An 18,048-nucleotide genomic window follows, 5' to 3' on the forward strand; every position below is an offset into this window, starting at 1 on the left:
ATATGTGGGGTGGGTACCAATGCAAGACTTCCATCACAGTAGCCATCCTTAGAAGGACAGGAGTAGGGAAGGAGGCCCCGTGCATCTGCGGAGAGGACTATGATAAGACCCTATGTATTTTGAGGGCTTAAATGATAAATGATTTCATTCTGGGGTGGGGGACTGGTTACTGAGGAGGCAAGAAGGGTAGATCTGGGTTCATGAGGTGGGAGGTGCTAGTCTTATTCTGGGCTGGCTTGGAAGGTAGAGTGTAGGGATTGGAAAGAATTGGTTGCCTTGAATTAAGACTTAATGGCCAGGCTGGATGTGGTGGCTCGTGTGTGTAATCCCAGCACTTTGGGAGGCCGAAGTGGGTGGATTGCTTGAGCCAGGAGTTTGAGATCAGGCTGGGCAATATGATGAGATCCCGTCTCTACAAAAAATATGAAAATTAGCCAGGTGTGGTGGCGCACGCCTGTTGTCCCAGCTACTTGGAAGGCTGAGGTGGGAGAATCACCTGAGCCTGGTGAGGTTGAGGCTGCAGTTAGTTATGATTGTGCCACTGCACTCCAGCCGGGATGACAGAATGAGACTCTATCTACAAAAAAAGAAAAGAAAAGGAAAGAAACGAAAAGAATTAAGGTCTTGCGATTGAGCATAAAATGGGGAATTACCCTGCCCTGAAAATGCTGTCGAGGGCTACATGCCTCCTTCTATAGTACCAGCCAGAGCAGAGGACCCAGCACGCTGTGGCATTTCCTCAGAGCAGAGGACCCAGCCCGCTGTGGCACTTCCTTGTAATGTCCTTTTTTTTTTTTTTTGATACGAAGTCTCGCTCTAGTCTCCCAGGTTGGAGTGCGATGGTGCGATCTTGGCTCACTGTAATCTCTGCCTCCCGGGTTCAAGCGATTCTCTTGCCTCCGCCTTCCAAGTAGCTGGGATTACAGGCACCTGCTACCACGCCCGGCTAATTTTTGTGTTTTTAGTAGAGACGGGGTGTTCACCATGTTGGCCTGGTTGGTCTCGAACTCCTGACCTCAGTTGATCTGCCCGCCTTGGCCTCCTAAAGTGCTGGGATTACAGGTGTGAGCAACCACGCCTAGCCCCGTGTAAAGTCCTCTCATCGCGCATTTTCTGCAGGAGAGGCTCCACTTGATCTTGACCTGAGGAGTTCCAACCACGGCGGGGATGCCGAGCTGTCTCCTGGCCAGTAGGTGGTGCTGTGGCGCAGCGGCAGAGCACCGCGGGCCCGTCCTGTTGAGTGTCTCTGCTGCTGCCTCATGTTTGTGGGTGACAGAGGCAGAGGAGCTTCAACCTGAAAGCCCTGGACTTCATTGCCACACACAGAGTGGGATGCCCATTTCCTGAAGATTAACTTTCACAGGGAAAAAGCTACTGCAGCCGGGTGGCCAGGACTCGGCCAGAGACTCAGATGAGCTTCTGTGTGGTGGATGTGTACAACTCTCCAGGACAACTTCTGCTCTGCTGGCAGCCCTCACCCAGCCGGCCCAGGCAGCGCATCTGGATGGGAAATGTGCCCCTTGCTCTCTCTCTCTTTCTCCTTGTCCCTTCCCAGAACATGGACATGATGATTGGAGCTCTGGCATTCTTAGAATATGAGGCCACCTTGAGTATTGAAACCATGAATTGAGTAGGGTAAAATTCAGACACAGAAAAAAGAGCCTGGAGCCTGGGAAATTGATTATTATGGAGTTAATGTACCGACTTTACACTGCCTACTCCCAGATTTCTTTTAAATAAAATAAGAGAAACCGTCTGGGCGCGGTGGCTCACGCCTGAAATCCCAGCACTTTGGGAGGCCGAGGTGGGTGGATCACCTGAGGTTGGGAGTTTGAGACCAGCCTGGCCAACATGGTGAAACCCCGTCTCTACTAAAAATTTTAAAAAAAAAATAGCTGGGCATGGTGGCGCGTGCCTGTAATCCCAGCTACTTGGGAGGCTGAGGCAGGAGAATGGCTTGAACCCTGGAGGTGGGGGTTGCAGTGAGCCGAGATTGCACGATTGCACTCCAGCCTGGGCAACAAGGGAGAAACTCCGTCTCAAACAACAACAACAACAACAAAACCAAAAAAGAAACCACCATCTTGTTTATGTCAGTCATTTGGGTGTTATTTGTAGCCAAACATATTTCTAACTGATACACACAGCCTGATATGGTTGGGATCTGTGTCCCAACCCAAATCTCATATTGAAATGTAATCCCCAGTGCTGAAGGTGGGGCCTGGTAGGAGGTGATTGGATCATAGGGGTGGTTTCTCATGGTTTAACGTCATTTCCCCTTGGTGCTGTTGTCACAATAATGAGTTCTTGTGAGATCTGGTTGTTTAAAAGTGTGTGGCCCCTCCCCCCCAGCTTGGTCCTGCTCCTGCCATGTAAGATGCCTGTTCCCACTTTGGCTTCTGCCATGTCTAAAAGCTCCCTGAAACCTCGAAGCAGATGCCACCAGCTTCCTGTGCAGCCTGCAGAACTGTGAGTCAATTAAACTTCTTTCGTTTATAAATTACCCAGTCTCAGGTATTTCTTTATAGCAGTGTGAGCATGGACTAATACACAGCCTAATATGACTTGCCACACAAAACCTTTCTGTGGACAGAATCTTAAAGAAAGAACTTCAATAAGAAGAGAAATAAAACCAGAATGCTGATATGAGAGGTGTGGGAAAGCAAATATTTTAGTAAAGTTTATTGTTTTCCAAGAAAACAAGAACTAATAAAACAGAAAGTGAACTGAGACAACCAGGGATTAATTTTAGATGTTGTAAAATGGTGAGGATGGAGGTACAATGTAGGAGTGACTGAAGGGAGGTAAGACTGAGCTAGTGCACTTATTTTATTTGGGGAACAACACAGGTACTAATAAGTTAAAGGATTGATGGAAAAATTATACCTATATATAGGTCAGTAAGTTAGGGACAATCACCAGAACAGCAAAAATAGAATGCATAACTTTCGAACCAGCAGAATGAAATTAGTCCATAGTAGGAATGTTTAAAAAGTACTGGAAGTAGAAAATATTATGTTTCAGAATTAAACTCTAATGTAAGCAAGAAAGTTAGAAAAAAGTACAGGAAATAGAAAACAAAATAAGGTAAGAGAAAGGTGCTCAACACCACTGATCATCAGAGAAATGCAAATCAAAAGCTGCAATGAGATATCATCTCATCCCAGTTAAAATGGCTTATATCTAGAAGACAGACAATAACAAATGCTGGAGGGGATGTGGAGAAAAGGAGACCCTCATACACTGTTGGCATGAGTGTAAATTAGCACAACTATTATAGAGAAGAGTTTGACGGTTCCTCAAAAAACTAAAAATAGAGCTACCATATGATTCAGCAATCCCACTTCTAAGTATATACCCAAAAGAAAGGAATTGTTATATTGAAAAGATATCTGCACTCCCATGTTTGTTGCAGCACTGTTCACAATACCCAAGATTTGGAAGCAACCTAAGTGTTCATCAACAGAAGAATGGATAAAGAAAATATGGTACATATACACAATGGAGTACTATTTAACCATAAAAAAGATGAGATCCTGTCATTTGCAACAACATAGATGAAACTGGATATCGTTATGTTAAGTAAAATAAACCAGGCACAAAAAGACAAATATTTCATGTTGTCACTTATTTGTGGGATTTAAAATCAAAACAATTGAACTAATGGAGATAAGAGAGTAGAAGGAATGGTAGTAGAGGAGTAGGTGGGGGGAAGTGAGGATGGTTAATGGGTACAAAACAATAGAAAGAATGAATAAGACCTACTATTTGATAGCACACAGGGTGACTACAGTCAATAATAATTTAACTGAACTTAAAAATAACTAAAATAGGCAGGGTGTGGTGGCTCACGCCTGTAATCCCAGCACTTTGGGAGGCTGGGGTGGGTGGATCATGAGGTCAGGAGATTGAGACCATCCTGGCTAACATGGTGAAAGCCCGTCTCTACTAAAAATGCAAAAAATTAGCCAGGCATGGTGGCAGGCACCTGTAGTCCCAGCTACTGGGGAGGCTGAGGCAGGAGAATGGCATGAACCTGGGAGGTGGAGCTTGCAGTGAGCCGAGATGGTGCCACTGCACTCCAGCCTGGGTGACAGAGCGAGACTCCATCTCAAAACAAACAAACAAGCAAAAAAACTAAAACAGTATAATTGGATTGTTTGTAACACAAAGGATAAGCACTTGAGAGGATAAATACCCCATTTTCCTTTATGTGATTATTATGAATTAGATGCCTGTATCAAAACATCTCATGTATCCCATAAATATATATACCTACTATGTACCCACAAAAATAAAAAACCAAAAATAAAATGAGAGAAATAAGCACTAATGTAACTAATGAAAATACATATAAATGAGTTAAACTTGTCCTGTCAAATGGCAGAGACTCTGAGATTAAATAATAAAACCTGGTAATCTCTTGTTTATAAGAAACATTGAAAACAAAAGAATATGAAAAGTTTTAGGATATGATATCAATGTAAAAAGATCAGTAGTATTTCTATACATCAATAATGTCCACACTGAGAGTTAAATCAAGAATGCAATCCCAGGGCAGGCGCAGTGGCTCATGTCTGTAACCCCAGCACTTTGGGAGGCTTTGGCAATGATTTAAAGAAGTCTCCAAAAGCAATTGCAAAAAACAAAAATAGACACATAGGACCTAATTAAACTAAAGAGCTTCTGCATAGCAAAAGACTATCAACAAAGTAAACAGACAACCTACAGAATAGGAGAAAATATCTGCATACTATGCATCTGACAAAGGTCTAATATCCAGCATCTATAAGGATAAGGAACTATAAGGAACTAAAACAAATCAACAAGCAAAATGCAAACAACCACATTAAAAAATGGGCAAGAGACATGAACAGACACTTCTCAGAAGAAGACATACCAAAGAGATACCATCTCATACCAGTCATAATGACTATTATTAAAACATCAGGAAATAACAGATGTTGGCAAGGTTTCAGAGAAGAGAGAATGCTTATACACTGCTGGTGAGACTGTAAATTAGTTGAGCCACTGTGGAAAGCAGTTTGGAGATTTCTCAAAGAACTGAAAACAGAATTACCACTCAATCCCACAATCCCATTACTGGGTATATATCCGAAAGAAAACAAACTATTCTATGAGTGTATGACACACACAGAACAGTTCATTGCAGCACTTTTCGCAAGAGCAAAGTCATGGAATCAACCTAGGTGCCCATAATTGGTGGATTGGATAAAGAAAATGGGGATTTATAACCACACATTTTCTATGTAACATTTTGTATCAGAAAAATCTCCACAGGTGACCTCATATATGATGGTGGGTGAATGAATTGGTAGAGCTCTCTGGAGGGAGATTTTGCATGATCCGATATTGTAAATGTACACATGAAACGCTGGCAGGATGGCTGAACAGGAACAGCTGTGTTCTGCAGCTCCTAGTGAGATCAATGCAGAAGGCGGGTGATTTCTGCATTTCCAACTGAGGTACCCAGCTCATCTCATTGGGACTGGTTAGACAGTGGGTGCAGCCCATGGAGGGTGAGCTGAAGCAGGGTGGGGCATCGCTTCACCAGGGAAGCACAAGGCATCAGGGAACTCCCTCCTCTAGCCAAGGGAAGCTGTGAGGGACTCTGCTGTGAGGAATGGTGCACTCTGGCCCAGATACTATGCTTTTCCCTTGGTCTTCACAACCCACGGACCAGGAGATTCCTTTGGGTGCCTATGCCACCAGGGCCCTGGGTTTCAAGCACAAAACTGGGCAGCTGTTTGGGCAGACACTGAGCTAGCTGCAGGAGTTTTTTTTTTTTTCCATACCCCAGTGGTGCCTGGAATGCCAGTGAGACAGAACCATTCAATCCCCTGGGAAGGGGGCTGAAACCAGGGAGCCATGTGGTCTAGCTCAGAGGATCCCACCCCCATGGAACCCAGCAAGCTAAGTTTCACTGGCTTGAAATTCTCTCTGCCAGCACAGCAGTCTGCAGTAGATCTCAGACACTTGAGCTTGGTGGGGGAGGGGCATCCACAATTACTGAGGCTTGAGTAGGCGGTTTTTCCCTCACAATGTAAACTAAGCCACGGGGAAGTTTCAACTGAGCAGGGCCCTTCGCAGCTCAGCAAGGCCACTGCAGCCGACTGCCTCTTTAGATTCCTCCTCTCTGGGCAGGGCATCTCTGAAAAAAAAAGGCAGCAGCCCCAGTCAGGGGTTTATAGATAAAATCCCCATCTCCTTGGGACAGAGCACCTGGGGGAAGGGGCAGCTGTGGGCATAGATTCAGCAGACTTATACATCCCTGCCTACCGGTTCTGAAGACAGCAGTGGATCTGCGAACACAGGGTTCTAGCTCTGCTAAGGGTCAGACTGCCTCCTCAGGTGGGTCCCTGACCCCCGAGTCTCCTGACTGGGAGACACCTCCCAGCAGGGGCTGACAGACACCTCATACAGGAAAGCTCTGGCTGGCATCTGGTGGGTGCCCTTCTGGGGCAAAGCTTCCAGAGGAAGGACCAGGCAGCAATCTTTGCTGTTCTACAGCATCCGCTGGAGATACCCAGGCAAACAGGGTCTGGAGTGGACTTCCAGCAAAGTCCAGCAGACCTGCAGCAGAGGGGCCTGACTGTTAGAAGGAAAACTAACAAACAGAAAGGAAGAGCATAAACGTCAACTAAAAGGACATCCACTCAGAAACCCTGTCTGAAGGTCATCAACATCAAAGACCAAATGTGGATAAATACATGAAGATGGGGAGAAACCAGCACCAAAAGTCTGACAATTCTGAAAACTAGAATGCCTCTTCTCCTCCAAAGGATCACAACTTCTTGCCAGCAAGGGAAAAAAACTGGACAGAGAATGAGTTTGATGAATTGACAGAAGTAGGCTTCAGAAGGTGGGTAATAACAAACTCCTCTTAGCTAAAGGAGCATGTTCTAACCCAATGCAAGGAAGCTAAGAACCTTGAAAAAAGGTTAGAGGAAAAAAAAAAGGTTACAGGAATTGCTAACTAGAATAACCAGTTTAGAGAAGAACATAAATGACATAAATTACCTGATGGAGCTGAAAAACAAAGCATGAGAACTTTGTGAAGCATACACAAGTATCGGTAGATGAACTGATCAAGCAGAAGTAAGGATATCAGAGACTGAAGATCAACTTAATGAAACAAAGCATAAGACAAGATTAGAGAAAAAATAATTAAAAAGAATGAACAAAGCCTCCAAGAATTATAGGACTATGTGAAAAGACCAAGCCTACATTTGATTGGTGTACCTGGAAGTGACGGGAAGAATGGAACCAAGTTGGAAAACATTCTTCAGGATATTATCCAGGAGGACTTCCCCAACCTAGCAAGACAGGCCAACATTCAGATTCAGGAAATACAGAGAACACCACAAAGATACTCCTCAAGAAGAGCAACCCCAAGACACATAATTATCAGATTCACCAAGATTAGCCAAGGTTGAAATGAAGAAATGTTAAGGGCAGCCAGAGAGAAAGGTTGGGTTACTCACAAAGGGAAGCCCATCAGACTAACAGAGGATCTCTCTGCAGAAACCCTACAAGACAGAAGAGAGTGGGGGCCAATAATAAACATTCTTAAAGAAAAGAATTTTCAACCCAGAATTTCGTATCCAGCCAAACTAAGCTTCATAAGCGAAGGAGAAATACAATCTTTTACAAACAAGCAAATGCTGAGAGATTTTTGTCACCACCAGGCCTGCCTTACAAGGCTCCTGAAGGAAGCACTAAACAGGGAAAGGAACAACCAGAAGCAGCCACAGCAAAAACATACTAAATTGTAAAGCCCATCGACACTATGAAGAAACTGCATCAACTAATGAGCAAAATAACCAGCTAACATCATAATGACGAGATCAAATTCACACATAACAATATTAACCTTAAATATAAATGGGCTAAATGCCCCAATTAAAAGACATGAACTGGAAAATTGGATAGAGTCAAGACCCATCGGCGTGCTGTATTCAGGAGACCCATCTCATGTGCAAAGACACACATAGGCTTAAAATAATGGGATGGAGGAATATTTACCAAGCAAATGGAAAGCAAAAAAAAGCAGGGGTTGCTATCCTGGTCTCTGGTAAAACAGACTTTAAACCAACAAAGATCAAAAGAGACAAGGAGGGGCATTACATAATGGTAAATGAATCAATGCAACAGGAAGAGCTAACTATCCTAAATATATATGCACCCAATACATGAGCATCCAGATTCATAAAGCAAGTTCTTAGAGACCTAGAAAGAGACTTAGACTCCCACACAATAATAGTGGGAGATTTTAACCCCTCACTGTTAATATTAGACAGATCAACAAGACAGAAGGTTAACAAGGATATTCAGGACTTGAATGCAGCTCTGGACCAAGTGGACCTAACAGACATCTACAGAACTCTCCACCCCAAATCAACAGAATATACATTCTTCTCAGCACCACAATGCACTTATTCTAAAATTGACCACATAATTGGAAGTAAAACACTCTTCAGCAAATGCAAAAGAACGGAAATCATAACAAACAGCCTCTCAGACCACAGTGCAATCAAATTAGAACTCAGGATTAAGAAACTCACTCAAAACCTGCACAACTACATGGAAACTGAACAACCTGCTCCTGAAGGACTATTGGGTAAATAATGAAATTAAGGCAGAAAATAATAAGTTATTTGAAACCAATGAGAACAAAGACACAATGTACCAGAATCGCTGGGACACATTCAAAGTAGTGTTTAGAGGGAAATTTATAGCGCTAAATGCCCATAAGAGAAAGCAGGAAAGATCTAAAATCGACACTATAACACCACAATTAAAAGAACTAGAGAAGCAAGAGTGAACAAATTCAAAAGCTAGCAGAGAATGAGAAATAACTAAAATCAGAGCAGAACTGAAGGAGATAGAGACATGAAAAATCCTTCAAAAAATCAATGAACCCAGGAGCTGGTTTTTTGAAAAGATCAACAAGATAGGTAGACTGGTAGCCAGACTAATGAAGAAAAGAAATGATAAAGGGGATATAAGCACTGATCCCACAGAAATACAAACTACCATTAGAGAATACTATAAACACCTCTATGCAAATAAACTAGAAAATCTGGAAGAAATGGATAAATTCCTGGACACATACATCTTCCCAAGATGAAATGAAGAAGAATTTGAATCCCTGAATAGACCAATAACAAGTTCTGAAATTGAGGCAATAATTAATAGCCTACCAACCAAAAAAAGTCCAGGAATGGACAGATTCACAGCCAAATTCTACCAGAGGTCCAAAGAGGAGTTGGTAGCATTCCTTCTGAAACTATTCCAAACAATAGAAAAAGAGGGAATCCTCTCTAACTCATATTATGAGGCCAGTATCATCCCGACACCAAAACCTGGTAGAGACACAACAAAAAAAGAAAATTTCAGGCTAATCTCTCGGATGAATATCGATGAGAAAATCCTCAATAAAATACTGGCAAATTGAATCCAGCAGCACATAAAAAAGCTTATTCACCACGACCAAGTCGGCTTCATCCCTGGGATGCAAGGCTGGTTCAACATATGCAAATCAATAAATATAATTCATCACATAAACAGAACCAATGACAAAAACCACATGACAATCTCAATAGATGCAGAAGAGGCCTTTGATAAAATTCAACAGTCTTCATGCTAAAAACTCTCAATAAACTAGGTATTGATGGAATGTATCTCAAAATAATAAGAGCTATTTATGACAAACCCACAGCCAATATCATATGAATGGGCAAAAGCTGGAAGCATTCCCTTTGAAAACTGGCACAAGACAAGGATGCCCTCTCTCACCACTCCTATTCAACATCGTATTGGAAGTTCTGGCCAGAGCAATCAGGCGAGAGAAAGAAATAAAGGGTATTCAAATAGGAAAAGAGGAAATCCAATTGTCTCTGTTTGCAGATGACATGATTGTGTATTTAGAAAACACCATCAACTGACAAAGAAGTTTATTTATCTCTGTGGTTTACAATAAATTTACTCTTCACCTTTTATTTTTGGTGAAAAACCTGGTTAGTAAGCAATTTTAATTATGTTCCAGCTGTGGATCCTAGGACCCAGACAGAAGTGCAGATAAAGTCTGACTTTTCAGCTTCTAGCTCCATGAGTCCCAGGCCTTACCTATTTGTAAAGCAGGCAGTATACAACCTTGGAACATTTAGCAAACCTGGTATCTAAGTTGTATGATTTAGACAACCTATTTGCATTTTGATGACACTTGCCTTTTACTAATAATCCTTCAGACTATTTTTATTTCTTAAAGTCATGTGAACTAAAAAATTTGATTTAAGCACTTATTTTTCTTTAAGCCAATGAATTAGAGCTCTTTTTATAGACATCACACACAGCACATATATAGCAACACTAAGAAACAGAAGATTCAGCACTTGTAGGATTTTTCACTTGGCAGTTTCTTAATTGGATTACTGGCTTTAGGGTGGAGCCCTTGAAGGAACCCGGCTACGTAGCATACCTAATAAAGAGACACAGCTGAAGGCAAAGGCAGATCCCTAAAATTAAGGGAGCCATTTTATACCGGATCTTGGGTCCCTAAAAGGAGGGAGATACTATGGGAGAAGACAGTGTAGTGGTTCTATCATGCATTTCATTGCAAGGGAACCCAAAGCCAATTGGCTTATTTTGTAATTAGCCCATTCCCCATGGGAGTCTCATCTCTTAGTTAGGGGTGAGGATGTTGCCATATCTTTCAGGTGGCCAAGAGCATGCTTCATTGATTTATAACTACTATTAGCCATCCCTTACATTGAATTTTCTACCTAGTTATTACACACCAAAGCTTTCTCATAATGTGAAGTAATTTGACACCCCCAAAACTCAAAATGGTAGATTACACAATATGTAACAGAACAGAGCCTTTGATTTTGAGAAGGAAATATCTGCTTTTAATTTTGGGGGTTTCATGAGGAAAACAGAGTTTTTTTTTTTTTTCCAAGATAGGGTCTGTGGTGCCTCCTCTGTTTTTCCCAAGGAGTCCCCTGCCACCAGAAGTTATCTTAGGGCTTCTCATGCATGCATTAAGAATGGTAAGACGAAAAATGGAGAAAAAGAATTCAGTTGACTGAGAAGAAAAGAGCCTTTTTCCTGAAAAACAAGATTCAAGAAGAGAAAAGCATAAAGGCCTTTTCAATATACCTATAACTTGAACATATCCACTTTTAATTAAGCTGAGCACTTTTAAAGAAAATCCTTTTAAATTCCTTGTTACTTGACTTTAGCCACACCAAGCCATTAAGATTTTTGGCTTCTGAACCTTACAAAAAGTTACCTCACAGGTAAACTGACAAGCCTTCCTATTGGGAATGGTGTTTCCCCTATTTCTTTGCCTTCCCTGTTTTCTCTTCCCTTCTGTTTTCTCTGTTGGCCTACTGTAGGATACATATCACTCATTTCCAAAATTTTCTTTTTTTGAGACTGAGTCTTGCTCTGTCACCCAGGCTGGAGTGCAGTGGCACGATCTCAGCTCACTGCATGCTCCGCCTCCTGGGTTCACACCATTCTCCTGCCTCAGCCTCCCCAGCAGCTGGGACTACAGGTGCACACCGCCAAGCCTGGCTAATTTTTTTGTATTTTTAGTAGAGACAGGGTTTCACCGTGTTAGCCAGTATGGTCTCGATCTCCTGACCTCGTGATCCGCCCGCCTCAGCCTCCCAAAGTGCTGGGATTACAGGCATGAGCCACCGCACCCAGCTCTCATCTCCAAAATTTTCTTCTGCTTTCAGAGCTGCCTGTTTCAGCAGCAGTTAGGGTTTGGCTTAGGAGCAGCATAACATTCTTCCATGAGAGGTCAAATACCTGAGTTAAATTTTGGAAAGCTTCTGTATACCTATCATGGTTGTCAGAAAATCAGCCTAAGTCACCCTTTACTTGCCTAAGGTCTTGCAATGAGAAGGGAACTTGAAGGGTCCCCAAATAAGGGAATCCTCAGATGGTTTCCCTGGAGCTTTCTTCTCTAATTTTGGGTAATTATTCTCTTTGGGCCTGCCTGATATGATTGCCAAAAGAGCTGGGTTGATTTTCAACACTTGTAAAGGTCTAGTGAAAAGGCCATGCTGTTGTGCAAAAGGAAATAAGCCACTTTTTCTTCAAAGTTTCAGGGCTGAAAGAGTCCCAGTGCTTTAACATACACTCCAGGGGAGTGCATGTTAAAGGTGATCTGTTACCCATCTAGAAAGTGAAGTGAGGCCAGGAGTTCAAGACCAGCCTGGCCAACATGGCGAAACCCCATGTCTACTAAGAATACAAAAAAAAAAAAAGTAGTCGGGTGTGGTGGCAGGCACTTGTAATCCCAGCTACTCGGGAGGCTGAGGCAGGAGAATCACTTGAACCCAAGAGGCAGAGGTTGCAGTGAACCAAGATGGCACCATTGCACTCCAGCCTGAGCAACAAGAATGAAACTCCATCTCAAAAAAAAAAAAAAAGAGAAGTGGGGATAAAAGCATCCTGTTAGTCTCCTTCCTTTCAATATGTGATCCAAGATGGAGACAAAAACAGTAGGCGGAGTCCACCCAACTATCTTTTCTCCTTGGCTCCTGAATCCCAGCACCTATTAAAATGTGCCACGGGTGACTGCAGGTGTGAATCTCCAAGCCATGGCACTAGAGAAACTAAACTTTTGGGTCTTAGTCATGCCTTCCTCAAGCAGTCTTAGTCCTCTGCCTTTTATTTCCCTTTGACCTCCTACACTTGTGTGGCCGATGTGTTTTCCTAAAAAAACGGACTTCAAGAAAAAACACGTAATTGGGAAAGGCCCTTTTAAGGGAGGGGACATGCTAGATTGAACTCTATATCCTGCTATTATGGCATGCAATAAAGCATTTACCCATAGAAAAATGCTTCCGGTTAACTTCCAGACTTAAAGTCCCCTTACTAATTAAGTACTATCTTAATCTGAGATAGAATAGGTGCCTTAAAGCAATGTAGGTACTGAATGGCCATTTTCCTACTGATGGGACAATCTCAGAACTAAAATCTGGCTGTGGAAGACATTTTACCCCTAATTGTTAAAAGCAGAGCTTTCCCATCCACAGAAGTAGCAGTAGAAAAGCACAAAATGGAAAAGTTATGAAGCAGCAATGTACCGCAGAGAACCAGCAATGTGTCTCATGAAGAGGATTTTTATTTCCACTAGGTGGCTTAGAAATACCATGTGTTCACCAGAGAAACCATGGAGAGATGTTTATTGAGTTACTGCCCACCGTGATTTGTGGTCTCTTCTAACAGACCTGTTTCCCTGAACTGTAAAGATTCCTGCACATTAGACAGAGAGAGAGAGACAGCAAGAGACTGCAGACAGAGAGAGAAAGAAAGTTTGGCCACAGGATAGCTGGAAGAGAGCCTTGAGATTAAAGGACAGATTTAAAGTTGAGATTCACTCCATACTCACGTCTGATGAATGAGTTCCCTTTCCTGGCCAGTGCACCAAAATGATACGGCTCCGATGAGTGGAGGAACGCCAGGGTTCTTGGTCCTTGCACCAGTTTGGATAAAATGATACAGACTCATTTGGAGTGGTTTTAAGGAGTGAAAAGTTTAATAGGCAAGAAAGAAGGAAGGAAGAAGAAAACAGCTCCCCTGTACAGAGACAGAGGGAGTGGGGATTTGAACAAAGAGAAACCCCCAAGAACTAATGATCTTAACTGTAGGAATTCCCAGTGGAACCAAAAGCAGATTCAGAAGCATTCTGTGTTAGGACACACGGTAAATAAACACTCCTTGTTGGCAAAATTCGTTAGATTCAGTTTAATATTTTGTGTTGAGAAGGAGGTGATTGATTTCTTTGACTTATTATTTATATTTTTCATTTTGTTACATAACTGCAGGAATTGACAATTAGTGTTCAATGTGATGAGTATTTTTCCTTTATTAATTAGTTTATTCCTTATGTTAATCCCATGAGGTAGACACTGTTTTTTTTTTTTTTGAGATGGAGGCTCACTCTGTCACCCAGGCTGGAGTAGAATGGTGCGATCACAGCTCACTGCAACTTCCACCTCCCAGGTTCAAGCAGTTCTCCCTGCCCCAGCCTCCCAAGTAGCTGGGATTACAGACAACTGCCATCATGCCTGGCTAACATTTGGTTTTTTTTTTTTTTTTTTAGTAGAGGTGGGGTTTCACCATGTTGGCCAGGCTGGTTTTGAACTCCTGACCTCAGGTGAACTGCCCACCTTGGCCTCCCAAAGTGCTGGGATTACAGGCATGAGCCACCATGCCTGGCCGTAGACACTATTTTTATCACTATATTTTACAGACGAGGAAACTATGGCTGCAAGACTGAGCAACTTGCTGAAGAACTCATAGAAAATGCCAGAGCTGAGCTTGAGCCCAGCTAGTCTGGACCCCACATTGAGCTTCTCCTTATTCCTCAATCAGTGGATACATTCTAATTTTGAAAGACCTAAAAAGCACTTCAGAATTAAACAAAACACAAAGCTGCCCTAGTAAGATCCTGTTAGAGGTTACATAGAGGTTACATTGAATTTATAGGAGAACAGAGCGTAGCTGACATCTTTAAATTTTCTACTGTTTCATCCAGGAATCAGGTGTGTGCCTCCCTTTATTTAGATTTCTCTTTATATTGTGACTAAAGTTTCATAATTTTATTCTTATAGACTTGCACGTTCCCACTTAGACAGATTTCAATATATTGTTGTTGCTGCTATTTTTATTCTTGCAAATTGTACCAGTTTTAACATTATATTATGGGCTAGCTTAAAGAAAAGCAATTGATTCTTATATTCTTGTATTCAACTGACATAATGGACTCAGCTTATTCATTTTAAAAGACTTTCTAGTTGATGTCTGAGATGTTTCCCAGAGTTGATCAACTATCTATAATTGTGTACAGTTAATTGATTTAATTTTTTTCCACAAGGATCTTTTCTTGTGTGCAGGGAATATCCTAAACAACATGCTTCCATCCATTTATTTTTTCTGAAACCCTTCATTTTTTAGAGGACTTTCAGGTTCACAGCAAAATTTAGTACAAAATATTGATTACACACCTAACCCTTGTCTCCACACAGGAAGAGCCTAGCCTCTTCCATGACTCACATTCTGACCCAGAGTTATATACATTATTTTTTTTTCATATTTTCTGGCTTATTATAAAGGATACTGCAAAGGATTCAGATGAGGATACGTGTAGTGCAAGGATTTGGCAAGGGGTGCAGAGCTTCATGCCCTCCCTGGGTGCACCACCCTCCAGGAACTTCCATGTGCTACAAATGCCTCATTTCTTCCCAAATTAGTTGCAGATGGGTAAAAAGGTGACAAGCTGCTTGTCAACTAAATAGAAATTTCAGAGTTGAGAGCACAACCAGCTCATGAGAATCCAAGTCCTGAACTCTTTTCTGTACCCTTCAGGGGTTGCCACCTCACATCTCTTCATGAACAATGGGTTCTGTTTTACATTCTTTGTTATTGCAGTTAGAATCAACAGAGCTAATGGACAGTGTTCTAGACCCATTCATCTAAAATACTTGGAAATCTTATATGATGTTCTGAATGATAATAGTGAAGCAGTGCATGACTTGGAAGACTTTGAACAAAGAAAGGCCAAATAATATTTGATATGCTCCACCAAATCATGGTATTTCATTTCTCAAGCCTTCTCATTAACTGAGGTTGCATGAGGTTTAGCTATTCTGGCCTGGGGAGGGGAGAGGTAGAAGTTGCAGGGCTCATAGGAAATCTTGGAGCCTGAGGTTTTTTCCCAGAATTGAGGACCCTAGATCCTGCACCATTATCTTTCTGAGTGTATGTCTCCTGGGATGTAAGAAAAAGAGGAAGATAATATAGGTCTGCCCCAAACCTTTCACACCTTCCATATTGAGCCTGTTTCATTGTGCTTCCTTCCCAGGCTCTGGGCTGCCGTCTTCTGGAAGAGGTGCTTTCTAAGACAATCCATCCAGAAGTGTCTAAGACTGAATACAAAGAATTTCTTCAAGAGTTTATAGATGACAATGCCACTGAAAATGCTGCAGATGAATTGAAGCAGTGTCTTTCAACCCGTCAGATGAAACTCTGGCCAATGTTGAAGTGTTTATGGTAATTTGTTTTCTTCTTATGTGCTTTTGAAAACCACTGACTGGGGTCAAGCAAACTCTTTATTTCTCACTAATAATGCAAAGCCCCTGGTGAGCAAGGCTTTTCTTACATTGGTTAATTTAGTTGAATGGTTAGTCTAACAACTTTGTCATCAAGAAAACCATCCAGGGACTCTGTGTTTCACTTCACTCACAAAATCCTCAGTGGATGATAAATGAGTAGAGCAAAGAGGAAAAAGGATGGTGAGGGAAATGCTTATCTATCCCCAGAGCTCCCCAGAGCTCATGCCCAGAAACACAGACACAATCACACAAACACAGAAACACACATACACATTCAGACATACACAAACATACAGACAAGCACACAGACCCAGACACAATGACACAAACAACATACATTCAGACAACACAAACACAGACAGAAAGACCGGCAATGACATAGACACAATCACCGAAACATAGAAACACACACAGACACACACATTCAGAAACACGGAAACACACAGACAATCACATGAACACACAATGCAGATGCACAAATACACAAAGACGCAGACACGATCATACAAACACAGAAACACACAGACACACACATTCAGACACACACAAACATACTCAAATATACAGACACAAACAAACACACGTCTCTCTAGAAAAAAAATAATTTTCCAGAAGACACTCACCTATAGAGGCAATCTGCAGAGAAAAGTCCTCTTCTTTTCCCTCTTTCTTCAGGAAAAAAAAATTTTAAAAGTGTTCATTAAAAAGCATTATGTTTGGATAGAGCCCAGAAAATATCATTTGAGCAAGATTCTATACAGCTTAATGAAAATAAGTTAAAATGCACTTCCAAGCAATCAAAATTTATCAGCAGAAATGATGAGAAACCTTGGACTATTCAATAGACAAGTGTAGATCATGGGTATGAAACCACTACAGAGGAAATAATTTTTTAAAACAAAATCCAATAGTTTCACTGTATTTCTTTCAAATTATATGTAGATATTGTTGAGTTTTCTCTAGCATTTATTCACTATCCTAAAATTCTGCTTTAATCCTTCCATGGTAGAAAAGTTAGAAATATACCAAGAAAATCCCCATAAGGATGAAAGTGAACATCACCTCGGGAAATCCTGTCGCTTCCTACAACATGGATGAATCTTGAGGACATAATGCTGAGTAAAATGAGGAGTTGCAGAAACACAAATGTTGCATGACCCTTGCATATGGACATCTGCAGAGTCAAAGTCAGAGACACTGAAAGAAACAGAGTGGTTGTCAAGGCTTGGGTGCAGAGGAGAAAGGGGTGTTGTGTTTAATGGGTCCAGAGTTTCAGGTGTCCAGGACAATTATATTCTGGAGTTGGGTTGCAAAACCACGTGAACATTTGGAACACTCCTGAACCATATGCTTAAAATGACAACTTTGATGAGATGTACATTTTACCCCAACTAACAATTTATTAAAAATTAAATATCCATTGCAGTGAAGTGTGATGGGATTTGTTTCTTTCAAAGCTTGCTTAGACTACTCACAGCCTACAGTGCCAGTGATTTGTAGGGCACAAAAGTAGTGGTGGAGGGTGTCAGACTGCTGCCAATATTTCTACAATGGAAGGTCATACACAAAGTCAAACCTTCACATTTACTTGCATTTGAGCTAAGATTCTGACAATCCTGGATGGTGGGGAAATGATCCAGAATCAGCAGCATTTCTTTGACTTCAATAAATGTCTCTTGAATGATGGCATTAACAAGGAGGTCATTGTCATTTTACTACCAGCACTAGCTTTTTTGGATGCTAGATGTTTGTGGGCAAACCCAGGAAACCAGTGAGAAGTTTCTGTTTTTTAAGATTTTATTTTTTTAGAGAGTGCTGAAATCTAAGCAACATCATGACATCTCTGTTTTTGCCTTCTAGGAATCAATATATGGCAGCAGTTTCTGTGTTT

The 18,048-nt window shown here is 41.6% G+C and overlaps 1 long non-coding RNA gene across 1 annotated transcript; it reads left to right on the forward strand.

Moving 5' to 3' along the window:
- The first annotated feature begins 2,355 nt into the window (after window positions 1–2,355).
- On the forward strand, window positions 2,356–17,581 carry LOC129027234 (uncharacterized). The gene is made up of 3 exons (XR_008498277.1): window positions 2,356–2,469; window positions 15,908–16,095; window positions 17,167–17,581. It is a non-coding gene; the product is annotated as an uncharacterized LOC129027234 (long non-coding RNA).
- Window positions 17,582–18,048: the final 467 nt, after the last annotated feature.

Source organism: Pongo pygmaeus, chromosome 9 (assembly GCF_028885625.2).
Source record: "Pongo pygmaeus isolate AG05252 chromosome 9, NHGRI_mPonPyg2-v2.0_pri, whole genome shotgun sequence".
In the NCBI taxonomy this organism is placed as follows: domain Eukaryota; kingdom Metazoa; phylum Chordata; class Mammalia; order Primates; family Hominidae; genus Pongo; species Pongo pygmaeus.